This window comes from Thermobia domestica, chromosome 2, assembly GCF_964235325.1.
Source record: "Thermobia domestica chromosome 2, izTheDome1.hap1.1, whole genome shotgun sequence".
Classification (NCBI taxonomy): Eukaryota; Metazoa; Arthropoda; class Insecta; order Zygentoma; family Lepismatidae; genus Thermobia; species Thermobia domestica.
Genome location: NC_137455.1, coordinates 232,623,726 through 232,649,018, shown reverse-complemented (window position 1 = coordinate 232,649,018; position 25,293 = coordinate 232,623,726). Strand labels below are relative to the sequence as shown.

General features: G+C 36.5%; 1 long non-coding RNA gene across 3 annotated transcripts in view; it reads right to left on the bottom strand.

Annotated features, from left to right (window-relative positions):
• Positions 1-9,336: 9,336 nt before the first annotated feature.
• Positions 9,337-25,293, bottom strand: part of LOC145679803 (uncharacterized) — a 32,902-nt gene continuing 16,945 nt past the window's right edge. For all 3 annotated transcript variants that reach the window (XR_014130557.1, XR_014130555.1, XR_014130556.1), the window contains one exon: positions 9,337-11,144. This is a non-coding gene — a long non-coding RNA (uncharacterized LOC145679803). The remainder of the gene's footprint in view (positions 11,145-25,293) is intronic.

The window sequence follows — 25,293 nt, the reverse complement described above, 5'->3', positions numbered from 1 at the left end:
TGTCTACATCTGTTGACAGTGTGAGAATTACAAGGGGAATGAGGGGGAAATCTGCGTTGGTTATAGCAGCATCCAGTATTAGCAAAGGGGATCCCCCCCCAACTTCCTTGTAAATCGCACACTGTCAACAGATGTACACACGATGCGTCAAGAACATTTATTACACAACGACTGTCGTCACGGGCGCCGATAATGGGGGGAATTCCCCCCAAGCTCATCTGGGTCCCATGTATTTTTATGAATATGTATTTTCATATGTATTTTTTATTGTTACATGTATTGTTGTATGTATTTTTTTATAAATGCCCTCCCCCCAAAAAAAATTTACAGAGAAATCGGCGCCGTTGACTATCGTAACCATAATACAATCGTGACATCGGTATATTTACGGAATAGGTTAAATTTTCTTGCTAGTTTACATGGAACATCGTAAGATTTTACAAGTGATTTTAAAATTTCTATTGTTTTATTCATTATAAACATATGGTGACTTAAGATTCTATTTATAGTTACAAACGGTTACTTTATTAGTTGAAGTAAAAAACAAAGAAGGATTCACTCCAACGGGAATCGAAACCGGGTGGCTTTGCATACAAGTTGCACACTTTACTCAGTCTGCCACGCCGTCCTTTGGCATACTTGCGCGTCGAACAGTATATATGGCAAGTAGAAAACTTTTGAAGACGGTTTTTCTCCCTTATTTTTGCCCAGATTGATGACAATTCTGTTTCTTTACTACTGTTTCGTACTTTTCTCTCGCAGCAGAATTCAGAGTGTTCTAACAGAACGCGTGTATAGTATGATAAAATCGCTAACAAGGTGATTGTAAAATGATCCCTCGCTGTTTGTTACGTGTAATAGATAATTTTGTGGTTCGAAATAGTTGCTAGAAATAATTGAATAAGGGCGCTACGAAGTAGTTGTTTCGTAGTCGTGTGGTTAGAGTGGCTGTTTTAAATTACCAAGGTGCTAGGTTCTATTTTGGGTGTGGATCTTTCCGGTTTCTTTTTCTAATCATTTCTGACATTGTTCATGTTTGTGGGGAAAAAATATTATACGTTTACACGTGAATTTCAATTTGGAGGCAACAAGTCATGTGATTATGTTTGTGGAAAAGTAGTACGCTATTTTTAACAAATTATAACAAATATAAATTAAATGTGTCGCGGAGTGTCGTAATGGCATATTGGAAAACTCCTTGCTTTCCACACAGCAGTCCCATGTTCGAGTTTCTCTTATTTTATCCTTTTTGCAATTGAGTGGTGAAATTTCACTTGGTTTTACTGTGATGCACATATCTCTCTCATGAAATTCAATGGAGGCATGAATTAGGAAATACGGTCACTGAAAGTGCATTTTTGAGAAACGTGACGTATCCTAAGTAGCGAATACACAGACCTTGAATCACATAATACTTAATGTAAAATGAAATCATGCAGGTTTACGTCTCACGCCGTGTAGGCTAAGGGAGACAGTGTTGATGAAAATAATGAAATGATGAAATCAAAGGAGGGAGAGGAAACGGAAGAACCCAAGAAAACCCACCACACCGTGTGTGCCTACTACAGAGACCACTTGGCGCGAGATGGGACCGAACTAAAAACCCCACTTAAAAGAGATGATCGCTCTATCATTCTGCCATAGCGGCCCGCAATACTTAATGTGAAAAAGCTATTATTTAAGCACATTGCATAACTACAGTGAATACGTTCAATACTATAGTATTTAAGTAAATCTAATGTGTTATGACACGTATCTAGAAAGAACTGAAATTGGTTTGCAAATCCAGAGTGGGGGCAACTTCGACCCCCGTTATGGGAAGCCATGGTCCCACTTTTTCCCCTTTGTTTATGCTAATTCCGTAGGCAGCCCTAAGCTATTCAAGTGTTGTTGCTTCACAGATTCTTATTATTGATTATAATATTAATTCAATATCATTTTGGCATTTTGAGGTATTTGTTATAAACGTGCTCCCTCGGAATTTGTGGATTTTTAATCCATTTGTCTCGGAACTATTCTCAAGACAGAAAGTGCAACAAAACCTTACCTCAAATCTTATAAATATTTTTACAAAGTTTGAGGTCCACACACCCCGAACCCTTCCCCTCGTTATCCCCTGCTCCCAGAGATGCTTTTAGTGTTTTACCACTTCAGTAAATATTTCCTTGGTAATATATACTTATGCTAAATTTGTATGATATTCCTCCAGGGGTCTATGGTGCATCGTACGAGCTAACAAACTTTTTTTCTTAGTTACGTTTCCGCACTATAATTAAACGTATTTGGTCTAGGAATTAATTCGTGCGGGTGGACAAGAGATGGCGCAACGAACGGAGCGTCCCACAGTTCCGTGTATCCACACATGTGTTGCAAACCCCTGTCATCGCGTATCGTTCGTAGTATAGGGCAGTGGATTAAAGCGTCAACAACACCAGTTTGTAGTTAAGTGAACATGGCGCAATTTGTGCCTGATAAAGTGTTTTTGCGGGGTGTTTTGCTGCATTACTTTAACATGCAGAAAAGTGCAACTGAAAGTCATCGTATTTTGGTGGAAGTGTATGGTGACCATGCTCTAGCTGAGCGAACGTGTCAGAAGTGGTTTGCACGGTTTAGAAGTGGTGATTACAGGCTTGGCAGACCAAGAGCGAGCTGGACAGCCAAAAAAAATTTCAAGACGAAGAATTGACAGCATTGCTCGAGCAGGATTCGTGTCAAACGCAGGAACAACTTGCAGCAGCATTAGGCGTTGATCAAACAACAGTCTCCAAACGCTTGAAAGCCATGGGAATGATTCAAAAGATGTCACATTGGGTTCCACATGAATTGAAAGACAGAGACGTTGAAAGACGAAAAACCATTTGCGAATTGCTGCTTCAACGACAGAGCAGAAAGGGGTTTCTGCATCGAATTATTACGGGTGATGAGAAGTGGATCCATTACGAGAACCCTAAACGAAAAAAGGCCTGGGTGAAACCAGGTGAACCAGGTCCATCACAACCAAAACGAGATATTCACTGTGCAAAGGTTATGCTGTGCATATGGTGGGATATGAAAGGTGTGGTGTACTATGAGCTGCTGCAACCGTGTGAAACTATGAATGGAGAACGTTATCGACGACAATTAATGCGTTTGAAGCAAGCTCTGGCCAGAACACGACCAGAATGGGAGAACAGACATGATAAACTTATTGTTCAACATGATACGCTCGCCCACATGTCGCAAAACCGGTCAAAGCCTATTTAGAAAATGTCGGATGGGAAGTTTTACCCCACCCGCCGTATTCACCAGACGTTGCTCCTTCGGACTACTACTTGTTCGATTGCATGAACAACGATTTGATTGGACAGCGGTTTACTTCTTCAGAAGATATCGAAACATGGGTCTCTGACTGGATCGCTTCCAAGGATGAGGACTTCTTTTGCCACGGAATCCGTACATTGCCTGACTGATGGGCGAAAGTGGTGGCTAGCGATGGACAATATTTTTCTTAAGGTATTTATGTATTTTGTGTTTGTATTACAGCTTCAATGTGTGCGTACCAACCGCACGAATTAATTCCTAGACCAAATATCATAGTAGGAATCAAATATTATAGTACCACCAGACTGCTGTCGCTGTGCAAAATTTCATCATAATCTGACGGAGGACACTGAGTGAAATTAACGTTGTAAGTTTTGAAATCAAATTTGCAATATTGGAAGTAAAAGAAAAACATAATAAGAAGTCTCATTGACAATAAATTCGGCTCAAACTGCCTGGGCTACATATAAGTCTTAACAGAACTTGTAGAATGATCAGAATAAATGTTACTAAAAAAACAATGTCCTTTGCGTGGACCAGAATTCGTGATCCTATATGTAAAAGTCCAGTACGCTAGTCACTCATCTAAGAAACGTAACGGAAAGTGTTCCTTTGTTTAAAATTATAACCGAGGGACACTATTATTGCAGGTCTAATCCTCTCCCTTTCTCTCTCTCTCTCTCTCTCTCTCTCTCTTTCTCATGTTACACAAATATCACAGGTTTCGAACATTTCTGAATATTAGCTAAGCTTTAAGTCTGATTATTTAGTAATAGTTGTTAGCAGACGGTTCTTCCAAATAAAACTCACAGTAGTAACCAATGTTTTGTTTACTGATTTTCAGGAGGGGAAATACTTATACTCTTGGCTAGCTATTGACACCTTAAAAATTGCGGCTTCCCTTCTGGGTTTAGGGGTGGCCATCCGTCCAGGTGCTTGAAAAAAACAGTTATGTCTTCAGGTTTCGGTTTGGAGGCGGTATTAAATGTAGCAAATGAAGTTTCGTCACTGCAATTCCATTATCCGACATTTTTTCCCTATGGATATGTGCATGTCTTTACAGTTTTAGAAGAAACCTTTTTTATTAATCTCGGAATTGGGGGAGAGGAGTGGAATTTTTAAACATAGATATAATTAGCAGTAGCTTCTTTCTTTCTTTAGAAATTCCACAATTTACGGACTTCAGCCCAAAAGCCCCCTCCCTTTGACCGGCACTGCCTTATATAATAATAACCTACAGTATAATTCTCAAATAAATATGAATAACTTATCTGCCATTCACATTTCAGTTGCTATTTTCTTTAATTCTCTATTTAAAACGTTCTTGTTATGATGTTGTTTGTGTTTCTTTTACAATATTGCTGGATTCCTCACTAGTTCTATTAATATGTCTTTCATAATCAAATTTAACAGTGCAGCAAGACCTCTCGAGTATAGACATACAGAATCCTCTCCAGACGAAATTTTAAACAAATGAAGATTTTATTCCGTGCAGCGCTTCAGGGAGAACCAAAGAGAACATGAGCCACAGCGATGCTATCGCTGAACATCGATGTAAAAACATACTCGGTTGTTTATCATCGTGACCACTAATTCACCCTCGCGGTCGACCTCTAGATCGCGATGTAGCGTACATCTTCGGCATGAGCATACCCATTTGAATCTATGTGTTTCAAATTCACATGGGTGTTTGTTCCAGTGAACAGTGCCAGTATCGAGGCACTGTGTTTGTGCCAGTATCGAGGGTGCGACCGCTACCTATACCTCGACCTCGATCACGAGGTCCCTTCGGTAACATTTTACCGATATATGAACATTTTTATATAATGTAACAATGTTAAAATGCCGTACTGTGTTGTTACTCATAGGGATGGACACAAGTGAGTTCGAGCGAAATTTCTTTGAAACTCGATTCGACTAGAAACAGACATCTTTGAGCTCGAACCGATAACTAGACTCGAACAATTTCCTCCAATTCCATTCGAATTGGGGTCGAGTTTCGAGTCGAGTCGAGCCAAATCCGGTGTGTAGTTTGGAGTACATTCTTCAAGTATATTACATAGACAGTATAATTATTATCAATGACACTACTATTACTACAACTTATTATTATTATTATTATTATTATTATTATTATTATTATTATTATTATTATTATTATTATTATTATTATTATTATTATTATTAATATTATAACAACTCTGTATGTAAATATGAAACATAGGCGGTTTGTATTTGAATACTAAAAAACTAGTTAAATGAGACCCTCGGTAGTCGTGAAGTCTAGGAGTCAAGGACATTGTTCACTAGCTTCTGAATTTGGGTTGAGGGTCTTTCGAGTATAGACATACAGAATCCTCTCCAGACGAAATTTTAAACAAATGAAGATTTTATTCCGTGCAGCGCTTCAGGAAGAACCAAAGAGAACATGAGCCATAGCGATGCTTCCGCTGAACATCGATGTAAAAACCTACTCGGTTGTTTATAATCGCGACCACTGATTCATCCTCGCGGTCGACCTCTAGGTCGTGATGTAGCGTACATATTCCGCATGAGCATACCCATTTGGATCCACCTTTGGCGTGGGAGACCCGGGTTCGATTCCCGGCAGGAGCTCATGTGGTTCGGATTCCACATTAATCAGTAGGTAAACGTCTCATATAGCCTCGCTGCTGAAAAAGACGCTAAACTAAAATCAACTTAACTCAACCCATTTGAATCCATGTTTTGTGCCAGTATCGAGGGTGATTCCTCGACTTAAACCTCGACCTCGATCGCGAGGTCTCTTCGATATGTTTCTACCCTTGGGCCTTATTTTAAAAACTTGTGCAAATGTCAGAGGTTCTAGACCTTCTGGCTACGCCACTGCTTGATAGCATGCATTCTTCGTAAACATCATCAGTCTGCGTTCACTTCCGCCTTCAGCCGTAATTTTATTCTTTCAAGCCAAAGAGAATACATACGTTCTCCTTCGCATTTGGCGTTCTTAAAAATAAAATTATGTTATAATTAAACGTGCGATTTTGCCATTTTCAATGTAAATTTCTGTCCCCTCCTCCGCAAAACAAATCTCATGGGCGCAACTTGCGTGTATGGTCCCCCTGTTCCAAATGGAAAAAATGAATTTGGATATTTTCTGCAAGACTATTGGCAGATATAGAATTTCACGTCCAGTATTTCTGTTTATTGGCACTGGAATTAATAGAATTGGGGGAAATTGTTTTGTGTAAGTATAATTGTGCAGAACAGACATAGATAAATGTTTTGTGCTGCTATATGTAAATGTATGAAAATTGTTAGGAAAATTTAGGAAGGGGTGGAAAATATTCTTCCCAGGCTGGAACAACAGTAATTAAGTTAGTCAGGAAAAGAAAAACTAGACACGGGGAATTTACTTAGCTTTCCCCCTTAGAAATAAACGTTTCGTAAGTAACAAACGTTCTGTGTCTGACTTGTGACTGCCTACCTTTCTGTGTGGCTCCGTGGGTGAGTGAGTTGAGTCGTTGCTTCGTAATAGTGAGGTTGATGGTTAAAGTCCTGCTCAGGCAGGTTCATTTTTTTCATTGTTTGTTTCCCATATCTGATAATGTTTCTTCCCCTCTGTAATCATCTGATACTCTCAACTGAGTTCTCCACTTGAATTCAACAATTGGTAGTGGGATGGTCTCAGGTTCGGGTGAGCTTTTACATGTCTACTTACAAAATCGAAATTTTCGACAAAATATGGATGCTATCCGATCATTTTGTCTCAAATTCTAAATTTGCGCATGTGACTACCTCTCTCTTTCATCATATTTGCATCTCTCGTTCTCCATTGTCATCAGCTATGACATAAGATGACTTTGGAACAAAACTTGAAATCATAAAAATGCTATACCAACGGGCTCACTCTCACTAAGCATTTGATTAAATGTATGTGTTTTCACACTCATGGAGGGAGGGGGTATCCGCTCTTCCTACCCTCTTGAAGTGACAGAATATTAATTCAGACTCTGCAAAGTTATTTCAGACAATCGAATGAAGGAGTGTTCATTCCAACAACAACAGGATTGGACTTTATTTTATTTTTTATTATTTTTTTTGTTTCAATTTATCTTCACAAATAGGGCAAATATCAAGTAATATGTTTGCCATAAGAACTACACGTCTAAGATTTATTTCATTTGGGAGAAATGATGCTGTAGATGGTAGTGGGAATTTCGCTCAAGTGTACGGGAATTTTCAGTGCCTGGCGATTATGCCACGCGCCTTCTTTTACAGCTAATTTGGTTGCATACTCCCCGGCAAATGCTTCGGATTTAGTTGCTGAAGCACCTTAGCCGTAAATCTCGATATAGCTGTACCATTTAGAAGTGTCCCCCGCTGTACAAGTAGCAGGAAAGAAAAAAATAGCTGACAGAGAATTTCTATATGTATCACTGCTTCCTGGATTACGCGAGAAATATAGGTTAAATGCCCTAAATCAAAAGATAGAAACAAGCAAAATGATAATTTTAATTTCAAATCCAAAAACGTAACTATAAAGAGGAACACGCCAGTTGCGGCTCTTGAGGAGGGGCTCGAAATTTCTGTCCATGCCCTAGAAGAACCAGATTTTTTTGGAAAAGGATATCAATTTAAGACAGAACAGGAAACGGAAGAACGTTTAAAGTACACAAAAACACTTTTTAATAAAGAGCTCTTTGAAGTCAATCCCGACCTGGACAGAAAACAAAAGTCCCACATCACAACAGATGCACGTGAGAGTTGAACACGTGCTAATGATTACAAACAACCTAGCAGACAACAGGCCAACCCGGAAGACACCGAGGAGCACCGAAAGCAGACGGATCTCACGGAAGAACCTGAGGAGGACAAATAAAAAAGGACCACCGAGAGACCCAGCATCAGTCGACCAACTGATCTTTACCTTCCTATGTCAGTTTGGACTAGGAACATCTCTTGCCTATCCTATGTCACACTGGGCTAGAGATCCATCTTAACTTGTAATCCAAGCCTAACCAACAACCTGCCAAAGTGTTCTGGAATATGCCGTGAGTGGAAGTGGCACCCGGCAAAACACTTAGTATTCCTTCAATTGGTCATTGAGGAAGAGACATAGAATTAGATACACTTGTGTTTATTGTTACATTATATTTTATAATAAAACTTGGTGAAGGGGAAAAGACACCCGGTCAATCATTTGACTCTGTCAAACATAACATTATATAGGTCGAGAACTACCGATCAGCAAGTCTCCTTCACCTACGAAACACTGCTTTCGCACTACTGAAAAGTTTCATATTTATATCGTAAATATATTATATATAAAGAGAATTCCGTTATTTCGTTTTATTCTAAAATATGATAGTAACAAAGGAGTGTGCATCATCTTCCAGACACTCCTTAAGCTTACTGAATGGACACATTTACAAATTGTATATATCTAAAAATTTACTACATTTCTGATGTTTCATTTCATTCCTAAATATGTCAGTACTAAATATCTGCAAGAGTCCACCTTAGCTTCCAAAAACTCTTTTGGCCTTATATATGTTTTAATCGCAATTCAATTGCAATTTCTGACTAATTACAATTATGCTTTTTAAATTTATTCTTAAATATGTCAGTAACTCGCAATGAAGAAGAGAGTGCATTACCATACAATCAATTGTTTCGCTCTAGTGAACGGAAACTCTTCGCAATTCTAAATATCTGATAATTTAGGACATTTTCAATGTTTCATTTGATTTTTAAAAATATAATTAACTAAAAATTACCGAGAGTCTCCTTGTAACGCCCCCTTCCACCTAGCCTCGCCTAGTGGAAACCAAATTGAGAGTTTATTTTAAAAAAATAAAAATTAAACAAACTGTCAATCTGGGCTCAGGCAACAAAGCCTGGCAGATAGGGCTTGGTAGCGCGGAGTCGAGCCGTATCGCGTAATCTACTCCGAAAGTACAGGCAGGAATCGCAGATCCAATATTTCTCTTTTCAGGAAGAGACAAACACATCAAACACAAACAGAATAAACACAAACAGAATGTTTCAGTTTGAAATAACAATTTTATTGACAATGTTGGGTGGTGTATATGTACTAAATCGTTAGGATAGCGCATATACACTCAGATTTGACGTGCAATAAATAACTATCATAACAACTATTTTCTCAATCCGTTAATTTCGAGTACTTTCCAAAAATTCAACTTTAACTTTAATATTAATATCAAATCTTCTTCTAAATTCAAGTCTCAAATATATTAAGCAAAGAATCAATAGTTAACAGTTAATTTTCTCACAAAAACTTGACTTTTAAAAATGATAAATCTCTTGTTCACTTTTATGAATATCGACTACTCAAATCCAATTTCATTCATAAATTGAAATTTTCTCTGAACAAGTTTTCTGATAATACTTTCTGCAATTTCTAAGGGTTATTAATTCAAAATTTACCAAACTATAATTTTCTTGATCAAAATAGTTAATTTTTAGGCTGATGACAACTTTCGAGAAAAATCGAGCATATTCGTATTTTCGAGAAAAATAGCTATTTTCGTACCCTATCAAATATATAGCCAAAGCTGTAAAGAAAATACTTAATTAACAAAAATACTGGATCCGCAGGTGGTTCGAGTTTCAATTCGATGTTTCCGACCAAAGTATAAAATAAATATCGCCACTTAAATCTGGGAGGAATTTTCTTACTAGTGGAAAGCAAAGGTCCGCGAGTTTAATCCCCTTGTAGACAGAACTACACACAGCCGCACAATCCAAATTTTTAACGAAACACAACTACTTTAGATATGAATTAAAGTTGCAACTCACCCTTTATCAGAATACTTAAAGGTTTACCTACGTACTTCCTTCCTCTCGGAAACTTGGCCTCTTTGACTAAATGAAGGACTAACCACGTTAGCAATTCTTTGTTCTGTGCCAGAATTTTTGCTCTTAAATCTTTCGTGATTCTGACCAATTCGAACATCAGATCACGTTATTACAGAGTTTCACCATTGGACAATTCTTTCGGATTGCTGGAAGAAACGAGGTCTAAACCAGAAATCACTTCAGACTCAAACAAAATTTGCCCAGCACTATAAGTTTTCTCTCCTTTATAAATTTCTTTTTTTGAAGAAATATTCCAGAAAGAAAGGAGTGAGGAAACAGACACAAAATATATATCAAATTCACTCTCTGAACTCGAATAATAGAGGAAATTGAGGGCTTACTTTCAATGCTCACTTTCCCTCTCCAACTCTGCAACTTTCCACATACACTATAGCAACCTTTTTCCTTTCCAATTTCTTCTTGAATCACTGTGAACTTGTTCCACAATACGTAATATAATAACTCACTTAATTCAAAAAGAATATATAGCAATATTAACATCTCCGGCACGGAACTCTGATTTGCCCACGTAGACGTATTCAACCACTTGTCCTATTCCACACACAATCTAAGCCGAGAATACGTAACAGCCAACAACTCCACCATCTCCGGCTGACCACAAGAAACTAGATAACGTAACAAGGCGTCACCGAGCCAGGTAGAATCGGCGAGACAAGCCACGCCCCTCGAACGATCGCGCGCAAAGCTCTTTTTTTTTTCTCTCCAGTCGCCACAGTATAAGCTTTTAAAGTTAATTCCTCCTTACATATTCCTTTTAAATTTTTAAGTACTTTTTTCTTTTCTTCATTTTTAAAAAGAAAACCTTTACAAAATTTGACTAATCGTTTTAACCAATGAAAAATCTTAACAATATTAATATAAATAAAAATATTAATAGAATATAAAATTTTTCCTCCTTGTACACATCCATATTTCTTCTTCCCAGAACTCAGAAGGATGTGATGTTACAACCGCCTCTCCTTAAAATAAAAAAGATATACAACAAGACATATTTTTTTGCTGCAGGAAATCTACGAAATAGAAAAAACATACTATTAGTCAGCAACATTTTTACAATTAGAATAAATAAATACCTATATACAATTAGTTTAATTCCAATTCTCAAATTTTTTGTCTGAAGAACAAATTAATATTTACAACCTATTTCAAAGATTAGAGATCTCTAGCTATATAATTACCATTTTTGAAAATTTCATGGCCATGAAAGTAATCTCGAAGTAAATATCAGATATAATAAGAATAAAGGCTATATACATAATACATACAAGATTAAATAACAATAACAAAATAAATGACTAATAGTGTTTTCACTCAATAACTTCCTTACCAAATTTTAACCAATTTCAGATCTCTTCCATTTTCTCTTACTATTAATTCAATAGTCTAGGTTCCCGATATACCTTTAATTCCGAAACGTGACTTCTTCGAAATGAATTTAAATCATTATTTTCATCCGAAACTAAGACAGTACTTGGGATTAGGAACCGACGTACTACAAATGGACCAAGCCATTTATCACTAAGAGACTTAGCAATTTTATCCTTCAAAGATGATTTTACGTGGGAACGGATTAATACCTTATCTCCGATTCCGAAAGATCGGAGATAATGAGAAGGATCCCTTCTTCTCTGAGACATTAAGTTCTTTCTTTTATTCCACGATTTCTCCATGTTCTGCATGGCATTTAACCAGAGCTCATAGGTTTATTTCCCCCGTATATCTGACTCTGTGATGTCCCATCGATTCTCCAAAGGGGTGTTAGTAAGACGTCTGTAAAATATTTCGATTGGAGCCATCTTTAAGCCAGAAAGCTCGCTTATATTTAATGTATATTGCAAATCGTGAATAAGATTTGACCAAAAGTGCTGCTTATCTGAAAACTAAGGACGAATTGAGGCCTTCAAGGTTTTAATAAAACGCTCAGAAATATTTCCTTCTGGATGATATGGACTTAACTTTATATGCTTTATACCAAGTCCAAACATAAACTTCCTGAAATGCTCAGAAATAAACACTGAAGCATTATCCGTAGATATAGCCTCAGGAAAACCCATCCTACTAAACATATACATTAACTTTTCGGTGCTTGATGCTGAAGTCAAAGTTCTTAATTTCTCCAACACCATAAACCTACTAGCATTATCTACTCCAATGAGTATATATTTAAAGCCTATAGAGGTGGGTAATACTCCTATTATGTCAATCATCCAGTGATAGCCTATTCTCTTATTATATTCGGAGATTAAGTGCCCCATTTGCTTTTTATTTTCCTCTTTCGTCAATTGACATCGATGACAGCATCGAACCAACTCTGTAACTTCTTGTTTCATATTTTCCCAAGTAAATCTCTTAGACAGTTTCTTTAAAGTTCGAAAAATGCCAGAATGGCCGCCAACCAGTTTATCATTATGATAATACTCAATCAGCACATGCCTCAAATTCTTGGGAATAACAATCTTATAAGGGTTGTTTACTGAGTTCGTCTTCTTCATCAAAATTTTCTTATTCAGAATCTAGCCTGAAACTGATTCACCCTTCAAAATCTCAATAATATTTTTAAGCTCAGAGTCTTCTCTTTGCAATTCATCGATAGGTTTTTTTATTAATGGAAGTCTCAAAATATGAGCTAACCTTAAATTTTCGTTAAAGGCAGCTTTTCCCATAGGCCCATCTATAATGCGAAATTCAAAGGGATCGTATACCCTTGTCAATGTGTCAGTCACTAAGTTATTGTAAGATCTGACATGCTTAATGCGAAAATCAAATTGACAAAGGGTCTCAACTAATGGCCCATTTTTCATTAGTCTCTTTGAATTACTAGGAATTCATGTTAGAACCTTATTGTCCGTTAGTACATCAAATTCCTTAACCAAGTAATGTCGGAATCGAGCAATCGTTTTGACTAAACTAATAAACTCAATTTCATAAATGCAGCGGTGTTTATCAGCTTTAGACAGGTTTTTACTGAAGAACGCGACGGGTTGAAATTCCCTCTTGCTGTTCTCTTGTTGCAAACACCCAGCAATACTTTTTCCTGAACCATCTACATTAACTCTAAAACGCGTGTTAAGGTCAGGAGTTTTCAAAACAACATTCTCCACCAATAAACACTCATGTTGTCAAGAACCTTTTGATGTTCTAAGTTCCATTCAAATTTCTTATTGACAGACTTAAGTTCACTTGAGGGTCCCATTAGTTCTTGCATTTCAGGCGCTAATTTAGAATATTAACTAAAAAGCCCGAGAATTTTCACAAGACCTCTACGATTCATTGGTGGAGGAATATTCTTGATTGCCGATAACCTTTTCGGATCAATTTCCATTTAGTCCCCTGATACGACATAACCTAAGTAATTAATCTTAGTATAAAAAAACAAATATTTATCAGGCGCGACCGTTACATTGTATTCTCTAAACCTATCAGAAACCTTTCTTATTGTATCTTTGTGTTCCTCGATAGTATCTGAAAATATTATTACATCATCGAAATACCTTTTTACGCCATCCTTTTCCAAATCTCCCAACATTTTCTTCATAACACGAGTTAACAAGTTACTTCCAGTTTTAATACCAACTGGCACTCGTGTATAATGATATAAACCTTTTGGAGTAACTATAGTTGTTATGTCTCTTGAGTTATCATCCAGTTTAATTTGATTGTACGCACGGCGTAAATCTATCCGTGAACAAAGTTTCTTCCCTGATAACCCTGTAAGACATTCCTCCAGGTTTGGAGCAGGAAAAGGATCGTTAACAACTAAAGAATTAGCCTTAACGTAATTACCGACAATTATATAAGTATTATTCTTATTCTGGACTAGGAAGCAACTAATTGCGTAGTTGGAATGGTCCACTTCCTCTAAAATTCCATGATCTACCAATTCTCGAATCTGTTCATCAAAAATCTTTTCTTTTCCTTTAGGGATAGGAAACGGATTCTGTTTAAAGGGTTTATTTTCTGTTAGATAAATGTGACCAGTAAAGTCTTTAATGCACCCTACTCGTTCTGTGATAACATCTGAATATTCATTATTAATCGAATCTATGAATGAGAGAACTTCCTGATCACGATATCTCCAGTCTCCTTGATTCGGTTTTCCCCCTGTGTGTTCAACGGGTTTTTCACCTGTGGAGATCGTTTACATGTGGTTTTCCCCTGTGGAGTATCCTTATTAATATACTTTTTATTCTTATTGACAAGTTTATGGAAATTTTCCGCTTGTTCAATATCCACATCTGATGCCTCAGATGAACTTTGATCTTGTCCTGCCCTTATCTTAGATGCAGAAGGAAAATTTCCAATGGTGTTATCAACCTTGGATCTCTATCATCCTTATTCACACGATCTGTATTCTTCTTCTTTATCTTCCTCTTCCTAGACTTCTTTGAAGAACCTTTCGTTTTCGAACAACTCGAGGATTGATCAACCATGCCGCTCAGCTCTTCAACTTCGTTGTTTTCCTTTATGGATATCTGCTGTTCAGATTCATTTGGTTGAGTTTTTACAAATTCTCCAACATTTCCATCAGTCGAAATCATAGCCATGTCGACACAGGTTAATTTACTAGGAATTTCCTCAGATTGGGTGGTTGGTAATCTTTCTAGTTCCAGTTCTTCACTATTCACACTAGGAGATCTTAAATTATCACTCACTGTATTCACCGAAGTTTCCTTGATGTTAGAAGTTCTTAACAGATCACATTCTATCCATTTCTTCAGCTCTAATAATTGTGATGAATTAGGAACATCAATGGTAAGCATCTGATCTTCTAAGTTGTGCAGTTCTATTTCACATTGAATTCCCCTATCACAATATCCATAAGAATTGTAATCCGCTCTAATAAAGATCGAAGAGGCACTCGCTGAATTCTGATTTACTGTTATCTTTCCCGCCGATCTACTTACGAATTGTCGCTGGTCTTGAGGATCCAAAGATCTGAATCCACTTTTAAACAAGTTCTTCTGGAAGGTTAATCGCACTCTCTTCCTTCCTCCGTTCAAAAATAAGACATGGTTCTCATAGTCCAAAACAGCAGATGTTGATCTATGGAATGGCATTCCCAATAAACATTCACATGAGAGTTGCTCTACCACTCGAAAATTCACAATTTGGAAATATCCGGATAAGTTGACGTTCAAAGTTATTTCTTCTCCTGTAGAGAAATGTAATCCCGAAGGGGCATTAACTGTTTTTTCATCCACAGCATGTATATACTGTTCGGCACCACTTCGACGAACCAAAGATCTTGTGACAAGATTAAAACTAGAACCACCGTCCAAACAAACACTGGTTAAGATATTATTTATCTTGCCAATCACGAAAGTCGCTACTAACCCATCCATCTCCGACGGAATTTTCTGGTTAACTTTCTTTCCAATTACTTCAGAACGATCTCTATTACTATTATACTTCGAGAATCCTGAAGGTATCGAGACCTCAGAACTTCCATTCAATCGATTCGATTTCACATTATTATTAGAGAAAAAATTATGATGTTTCTGATTATATTCACCCACTTTTGACTTACTATTTGACAGAACCATTTGATTTTTACTTTTCAATCCCATTGCTCTATTATATTCGATTTGTTCCCGGGTACTCATACCAAATCTTTCGGCTATGTCTAATAACTCTAATCTATTGTTAGGAAAGTAACTTCCTAGCATCCTATTTCTCTGATTCGGGTTCATTCCCATTAAAATTATTCTAACCAATTCGCATTCTTCCATGTTTAAACCTAGAACATTCATTGAGATCAATACTGATTTTACATATTCATTCATTAATTCCGATAACTTTTGCTTCCTATATACTCTATCACTCATTAAAGAATGAACAATGGTTGGAGTAACAACTCTAGATAACAAGTTATTCTTAAAAACATTCCAATCTAAATGATCATGTAACGCCGATGTAACAATTCTTAATACAACCCCATCATATTTTGGAATGAGAACTGATAAAGTCATATTAAATGAATAGCTGCTTTCCAATAAAATTTCTTCTGTCTTGAACAATAGTTCAAAAATTTGTAAGCTATCATTTCCATTTACGTTCTTAATACTCATAAAACTATTTTCCAAATATGTTAATGATCTCGCATGGGAATATTTTAACATTAACTTACGTTCAGAATTCACTTCTGAACGATGATCATCTAAATTCAAATTAGATTGCACTCCCCTATCAATGTTTCTACCATCTAGATTTCTAACACTTGGACCGAAATTGGTATTACCAGTATGGATATTATTTATACCCACTCTTGGAGTCGAACTGAGTATATTGGAAACTCTACTATAATAATTTCCAATTCTAGGTATCTATTCCGAGATGTAACGTCATCTGAAAAATTTAAATTAGGAGGAGAAATCCCCATCTCTCTTCTTAAAGGCGGATCATTAAATGTAACCCTATGATCAGGTCTCGAAAAATTCATGCTAGGAGGATTGGCTATCCGACTAAAACCATAAGTCCCCGCTGAACTATTTACTGATGTATCCAAATTATTCCTACCTGGTGTAGGAAAAAACCTAACACCTGTATTATTTTGCATTGGTGGCGTTAAACTCATACTTAATGAGCCGAAATTTGAATTTAAACTAGGTTGACCAGTTGCATCAATAGTAACAAATTCAGAGTCTGGTATATCTATGCTGACGTAGTCACGTTCACTTCGAATGTTCTCCATATTACAATTATAAATAAAGCAAAACAGCACAATATATAAATAATACTTATGAATAATCATATAAAGACACTAAACTACTAATACTACTAAGGACATAAACTAGAAATTGATACGAAAATCCTGGAAGAGATTTGAAATAATTTATAGCGGAGTTGCGATATATTTTTTATAAATATTCAAAAAATAATCCTCAAAATATTTGAATTTATATTCAAAAACATTAAAGAATTCAAAATCATTCAATTTATGTAAATTAGATATGATTATGAACACTAAGTAGAATGACTATGTTGGAGGAAAATGTCAAATTGAACATTTAACTAAACAAAATTGAAAGTTGTTGTATTGTTGAAATCGTTCATTAAGCCGTTGACGAGCTCTGAGGGTTTTACGGTGTGGAGCAATAGATAAACTTGTGATAGTGAAAGATATCTGTGTGCAATGTGAACATGAAGCTTGGGAGAAGAAAGCGGTGAAATCCGTTTTCAAATCGGTTCGGAAATAGTGCTAAAATTACCAAAAACTGATTTGGTTTTAAGAACAGAAGCAAACTTATGCATCGTCCAACAATGAATACAAAACTAACGGTTGAATTTTTAAAACATTGCCATTATAAGTTAATTAAAATTTATATAATTGAAACAAATTTATGTAATAAATTAAATTAATGGAATCATCAAGTGACGGATGTGCTTCACAAGCTGGAAAGACACCAGCTTTTACAATCAGTGATTCAGTGTCAAGTGCTAACAATTGTAGCTGTTCCTTTGATGCTTCTAAAAGTGCTAATGTATTGCCTTGTCCTCATTGCGGAAAGCATTATGTGAGTGCCAGAGGTTTATCTATACATATTGGTAAGAAACATCGGGTTGTGCGTGATGATGATGTTTGCTCTGATGTCACTTTTAATGCCTGCCTTCAGAGTAAAACTGCAAATGCTGCCGACACTAACAGCAGTATTAACACGAAAGATTTGACGATTTCTAACCTGGGCAAGATATTACTATCACTAAGGTGCTCGACACACATATTAAGACGTGTTCCAAGAGGTGCTCGTGCAACGCTGGCTGACGCACTCGCAGAGCTGTTAAACCATATAACAACTTCAAATGATGCAAAAGACTGGATCAACCTTTGCCTGTTTCCATTTGTTGCTTTAAGTGCTCCCAAACAATCAGATAAAGTTAAGAATCTAACTACTTGGGTGAAGCAGCGAGTTCGCCTCTGGTGTAATATTGGCCATGACGCCTTAACCTGGCCTTCAACTAAGGTGAACAAACCTCGATTAAACCACAAATTTTCTAATTTGAAGGTTGTAGAGAATAAACTTGCCGATGGTGACATCCGTGGAGCAGCACGTCTTTTAATTTCTGATGACACGGTTGGGACTCCGGATACCTCTGTGCTGGAGTCCCTGTTGGAAAAACATCCTGCCCACCCTGGCAATTTCATTGCGCCGGATCTTCCTGATGGTCAACACACTTTTCAAGGAGTTTCGATTATGGAGGTTCAAAAAGCAATTAACTCCATTCTGTCAGGCAGCGCGGGAGGTCTAGATGGGCTTCGTCCTTCAATTCTTAAAGACCTTCTTTCTTGTCAAATACTGGAATCGAAGGAAAAGCTGCTAAAATCCTTATGTGATCTATTTAATTTGATCATTTCTGGAAAAGTACCAACGGAAGTTCGCCCACTGTTCTTCGGCGCCAAACTTACAGCGCTAAGAAAAAAGGATGGTGGTATTCGGCCCATAGCGGTTGGGAATGTTTGGCGCAGAATATCGGCAAAAATTGTATGCTTTAGAATACGTGAGCCAGTTAAGAACTTTTTATCCCCCCATCAGCTTGGTGTTTGTGTTCCTAATGGTGCCGAGGCAGCTGTTCACGCAGCCCGAGTTTATTTCTCTTCTACTCACAGTGCTACTAAGGCGATTGTAAAATTGGATTTTCGTAACGCATTTAATGAGCTTCGCCGGGATACTATGCTTGCCGCAGTGATGAATAATTTTCCTTCAATTTATCCATATGTTTATCAATGTTATGCTCAACCAAGCGATGTTTTTCAACGGAAACACTATTTCTTCTCAGAGAGGTGTACAACATGGTGATCCCCTGGGCCCAGCACTTTTCGCTATAACCATTCACTCTTTAGTTAAATCACTGAATACCGAATTAAACATTTGGTACTTAGACGATGGAACAATTGGTGGTGACCCCGAGATAGTTCTTTCATCTTTAATAGAAATAAATAAGAAGGCATCACTTCTTGGCTTGCGTCTTAACTTTTCTAAATGCGAGGTGGGTTTTCTTGGAACAGATGAAACCGCATTCGACGAAATCTTTAGAAGATTTAATGAGGCTGCACCAGGCATACGCCTTCTAACAATCCAGAATGCATGTCTTCTAGGTGCTGCTCTCACGTCGGAAGCACTCACTAACGTGCTATTGAATAAAATATCTACTTTAGAATTGTTCTTGTCTCGACTTCCCTCGATTTCAGCCCATTCAGCCTTTTTCCTTTTACGAGCATCTTTATCAATCCCTCGCCTAACCTATTTTTTACGATGCTTTCCATCTTGGCATGAGAGTTCTTTGCTGCAAAAATATGATACTGTCCTAAAAACTGGCCTTGAATCAATTCTGAACTGCTCCTTAAATGACAACTCTTGGATACAAGCATGTTTACCTGTTGGTTTGGGCGGTCTTGGTATTCGACGAGCTGTGGATATGGCGATTCCTACATTCTTAGCGTCATACCACGGATCTCTGCGTTTAATCGAAGCTCTCCTTCCACAGGGTTATTGTTTGGACCCAGATGGTTCAGTTCAAGAAGGTTCTAATAAGTGGGCAAACTTAGCAGATACAAGCCTTCCGGAGATTAACAAAAAGTGTTATCAGTCATCTTGGTATACACCAATTGCATGTCAATTACATAATCATTTGTTACAATCTGTTCTTGTTCCAGAAGATAAAGCCAGGCTTCTTGCTGCCTCGTCTCCCGAAGCGGGTGCATGGTTGATGGCGATACCTTCTCCGCCTTTAGGCCTTCATTTGTCAAATGAAAGCTTTCGAATTCCTGCAGCCTTACGTTTAGGCTTAGCAGTTTGTGAGCCTCATCGCTGTCCAGCTTGTGGGGATGAGGTTAACCAACGTGGCCTGCATGGCCTTTCATGCATGAAGAGCGCTGGTAGATTCGCCCGACATTCCTCGGTAAATGATATAATACTACGAGCCCTCAACACAGCTGGATTTCCTTCAATACGGGAACCTTCTGGTTGCTGTCGTTCGGATGGAAAGCGACCGGATGGGATGACACTGATTCCATGGATGAGAGGTAAATGTTTATTGTGGGACTTCACATGCGCTGATACATACGCTCATTCAAGTCTCCCTCTGTCAGTAATGAACGCTGGAGCTGTTGCTAATCGCAGAGAAGCTGAAAAGCAAAGATAATACAACAACCTTCTCGAAAAGTTTGTTTTCACTCCAATCGCTATTGAAACAAGTGGTGCTTGGGGTGCAAGAAGTCTAGAATTCATTAGGGAGGTAGGAAGACGCATTTCTTGTGTTTCCGGCGAAGTTCGCTCCACAACTTATCTAATACAGCGCATATCCGTTTCTATCCAACGTGGTAACGTCTCGTCGGTCCTTGGCACTTTACCACCTGGCAAGGAACTGGATGAGGTGTTTATACTCTGAGAAGAATTGTCTTTGTAGAAGAACGTAATCAGAATCTAATTGCTTGATATTGTAAAGATTTTAAATATATTTGAGATGACAGGAAATTGAAAGTCTTTCAAATTAATCCTTAAATAATTGAACAACATTCTTAATTTTCTACAAAAACACAAAAATTTTGTTTGGTGGAATTAGAATGTAGGAGGAAAAAACTAACTAAACTTAAATAGGGCAAATTATTTACAAAGTTCAATTCTAAATAAATATACATCACTAATATTCAATATGTTCTGACAATATTACAAATTTGTTGAATGAGAATGTTGGAGGAAAGTACTAACCAACACTTTAAAAGGTGAAAACCTAATAACAAATTCAATTTAAAGCATTAAAAACTCCAAAACATTTACAACATTATCCTTAGATTCAATAATAATAATTTAAGTGAAATGATAAAGTCGGAGGAAACTGAATATTCAACAATATCTTCATCAAGAATGCTAAAGTTAAAGATAATTTTTCAAATTCTAATTTAATATTATCTAAATCAATTATATTTACTATTTTTATATTTTTACAATCCTTAGTGGAATGAAAATGTAGAAAATATTAACTAAATATAACAATATCATAACATACTGCCTTGTAAGACGAAAAAGACGTAATGACTTAAGGACGTGATCTAGTTTCTTGTGAATTGTAACGCCCCCTTCCACCAAGCCTCGCCTGATCGAAACCAAATTGAGAGTTTATTAAAAAAAGGAGAAATAAAAATTAAACAAACTGTCAATCAGGGCTCAGGCAACAAAGCCTGGCAGAGAGGGCTTGGGAGCGCGGAGTCGAGCCGTATCGCGTAATCTACTCCGAAAGTACAGGCAAGAATCGCAGATTCAATATTTCTCTTTTAAGGAAGAGACAAACACATCAAACACAAACAGAATAAACACAAACAGAATGTTTCAGTTTGAAATAATTTTATTGACAATGTTGGGTGGTGTATATGTACTAAATCGTTAGGATAGCGCATATACACTCAGATTTGACGTGCAATAAATAACTATCATAACAACTATTTTCTCAATCCGTTAATTTCGAGTACTTTCCAAAAATTCAACTTTAATATTAATATCAAATATTCTTCTAAATTCAACTCTCAAATATATTAATCAAAGAATCAATAGTAAACAGTTAATTTTCTCACAAAAACTTGACTTTTAAAAATGATAAATCACCATTGGACAATTCTTTCGGATTGCTGGAAGAAACGAGGTCTAAACCAGCAATCACTTTAGAATCAAACAAGGTTTGCCCAGCATTATAAGTTTTCTCTCCTTTATAAATTTCTTTTTTGAAAAAAGAAATATGGAAAAAATAAATATTCCAGAAAGAAAGGAGTGAGGAAACAGACACAAAATATATATCAAATTCACTCTCTGAACTCGAATAATAGAGCAAATTGAGGGTTTACTTTCAATGCTCACTTTCCCTCTCGAACTCTGCAACTTTCCACATACACTAAAGCAACCTTTTTTCCTTTCCAATTTCTTCCTGAATCACTGTGAACTTGTTCCACAATACGTAATATAATAACTCACTTAATTCAAAAAGAATATATAGCAATATTAACATCTCCGGCAAGGAACTCTGATTTGCCCACGTAGACGTATTCAACCACTTGTCCTATTCCACATACAATCTAAGCCGAGAACACGTAACAGCCAACAACTCCACCATCTCCGGCTCACCACAAGAAACTAGATAACGTAACAAGGCGTCACCGAGCCAGGTAGAATCGGCGAGACAAGCCACGCTCCTCGAACGATCGCGCGCAAAGCTCTTTTTTTCTCTCCAGTCGCCACAGTATAAGCTTTTAAAGTCAATTCCTCCTTACATATTCCTTTTAAATTTTTAAGTAGTTTTTTTTCTTTTCTTCTTTTTTAAAAAGAAAACCTTTACAAAATTTGACTAATCGTTTTAACCAATGAAAAATCTTAACAATATTAATATAAATAAAAATATTAGTAGAATATACAATTTTTCCTCCTTGTACACATCCATACTTCTTCTTCCAAGAACTCAGAAGGACGTGATGTTACATCCTTCATCTGAAAAACCCTCCTTTGGTCCTTCTAAATAGAGTCATTTTTCTAATGAAAAAATCTGACTTTGTACTAACAATTCCGTTCTTTCATTTCAAACTTAAGTATGACAATAATTAACGACGAACAAGTGTTCGCTCCATTTTTGAAACACTCTTTTCGCCACTTTCTAAATTTAAATATTTTTAATGTACGGCTATTGCTTGCGTTCATTTTATTCTTATATATGTCTGTAACTAAGAATCATAAAGAGTTATTTTTGGCTATCAAACACTCCTTTCTCAACGCTTTTCTGAAAAAGTACAAAAAGGGACATAACTTTTGCCAGATTGCTCGAGAAATGTGTTCTTTCATTTTATTCTTATATATGTCGGCTATTAACGATAAGCAAGTGTCTGCTACATATTCCAATCACTCCTATCGTCGTTGTAAACGGAATCACTTTTAAATTGTAAATGACTATTCGTTCTATCACTTTATACTTTACGTTAGTAACTAAAGTTCTTTTCATCTTCCTATCTCTTTTGTGCTCTAAGGAATAAAACTATTTTAAAATGTACCATTTACAATTCCGTTCTTTGATTTTATTCTTAAATATGTCTTCACCCAAGGATCACCATGACTCTGCTTTAACTTTCAAACACTCCTGTCGGCCTGTTGAAACGTCTCAATTTTCAATTGTTAAAATAATGACAATTTACGATGACCCCATTATTTAAATTTTTTCTCAGATAAGACGGCAATTAAATATGAGCGAGAGTTTGCTTTGTCTTTGAGACACTCCTTACACGCTAAAATAATGGACTCACTTTTCAGTTAAATATCCTTCAATTTACATTCCATTCTTTCAGTTTATTTTTTATATATGTCCTCAAATAACGATCACATACATACTGCTTGAGCTTCCAAACACTTCCTTTGCCATGTTGAATAGGCTTGTTTTGAGTTGTAGAATTCTGACAATTTATGACAATTACGTTGTTTAATGTTATTAGTGAACATTTGGGAAACAAACATAATCTGTTTCACACTTAATCGGAATTCAATTGCCAATACCTGGTGAATTACGTGAATCCTGCTATTTTCTTTTCTTGTTTATTATGTCAGTAACTAGCGTGGAAGAAGAGCGTGCTTCCCCCTAGAGACACTCCTTTCGCCTTCTGAATGGATTCACTTTTCAATTGTAAATATCTGACTACGAAACTATGTCTATATACCAAAACACACCTTTCGCCCTGCGCAAATGGCCTAACCTTTCAATTATAAGTGTCCGACAATTTACGTCTGACCCTTCTCTCGAAAATATCAGTAAGTACCAATAAGCAAGAGTCTGCTTAATCTTCCAAACGCTCGTTTCACCTTAGTAAATGGACTCACTATTCAAGACTAAATCTTTCATAATTTATGACATTGTCGTTCCTTAATTCCATTCTTATTTATGTCGAAAACTACCGATCAGCAAGTCTCGTTATGCTTTCAAACACTCCTTTCGACATATTGAATAGGCTGAAGTTTAATTATAAATATTATAATTACAATAATTTTGTTACTTCATATTATTCTTAGATATGTAGCAAATAACGTGAACAAGAGTCTTAATCTTCTAAATTCTCCTTTCACCCTAATGAATGGACTCACTTTTCGATGCTGAATATCTGAAAATTTAAGACATTCTATTATTTCAATTTACTCTTAAATATGGCTTCCAGTCACTCCTCTCGATCTACTGAACAGACTCGATTTCAACTGTAGCTATCTCAACCCAATTCCTTTCCATCATTTTATTCACAAATATATCAGTAACTAACAAGCAGCAAGGGTCTAGTTCAACTTATAAATTCGCCTTGCGCCCTTGTGGATAGACTCACATTTCAATTGTATGTATCTTATGTCTTAGGACAATTACATTATTTCATTTTATTCTTAAATATATTAGTAACAAATTATCAAGAGCCTACTTCGTCTTCTAGAGACAACCTTACTGACTGGATTCACTTACCAATTGTAAAAATGTGACAAATTACTACAATTCCGTTCTTTCATTTTATGTATTTAACTACCGATTAGCCAGAGTGTGTTTCATCTTCTAAATACTCCTTTCGCCCTACCATATAGACCCGTTTTTCAAATGTAAATATCGTACAATGTACAAAAATTTCGTTATTTCATTTTAATCATAAATATGTCAGTTACCAACAATCAAGAAACAGCTTCAACTTCAAGAATTTTCTTGCGAATTACTAAGTGGAGTCACTTACAAATTGTAAATATCTGACAAAATGCGTCATTTCCGTTCTTTCATTTTACCGTTATTTTTAAAATTAAGTAACGATAAGCGAGGGTCTTCATTCTCGAAACACGCCTTACACCCTGCTAAATAGACTCAATTTTAAATGTAAATATCTGAGAATAGACGAAAATTCGGTAAGTAAGGATCAACAGGACACTACTTTCGTTCTATCTAAAGGACTAACATTTTTTACAAATTATGAGAATTCCGTCATTTCATTTTAATTAATTATATCAGGAACTAGCGATGAAGACCAAGCTTCAACTTCTAAACACGCCTTTCCTCTTATGAATAGACTCACAAATTGTAAATATATAACAAATTTCGAGTATTCTGTACTTTCATTTTATTGGT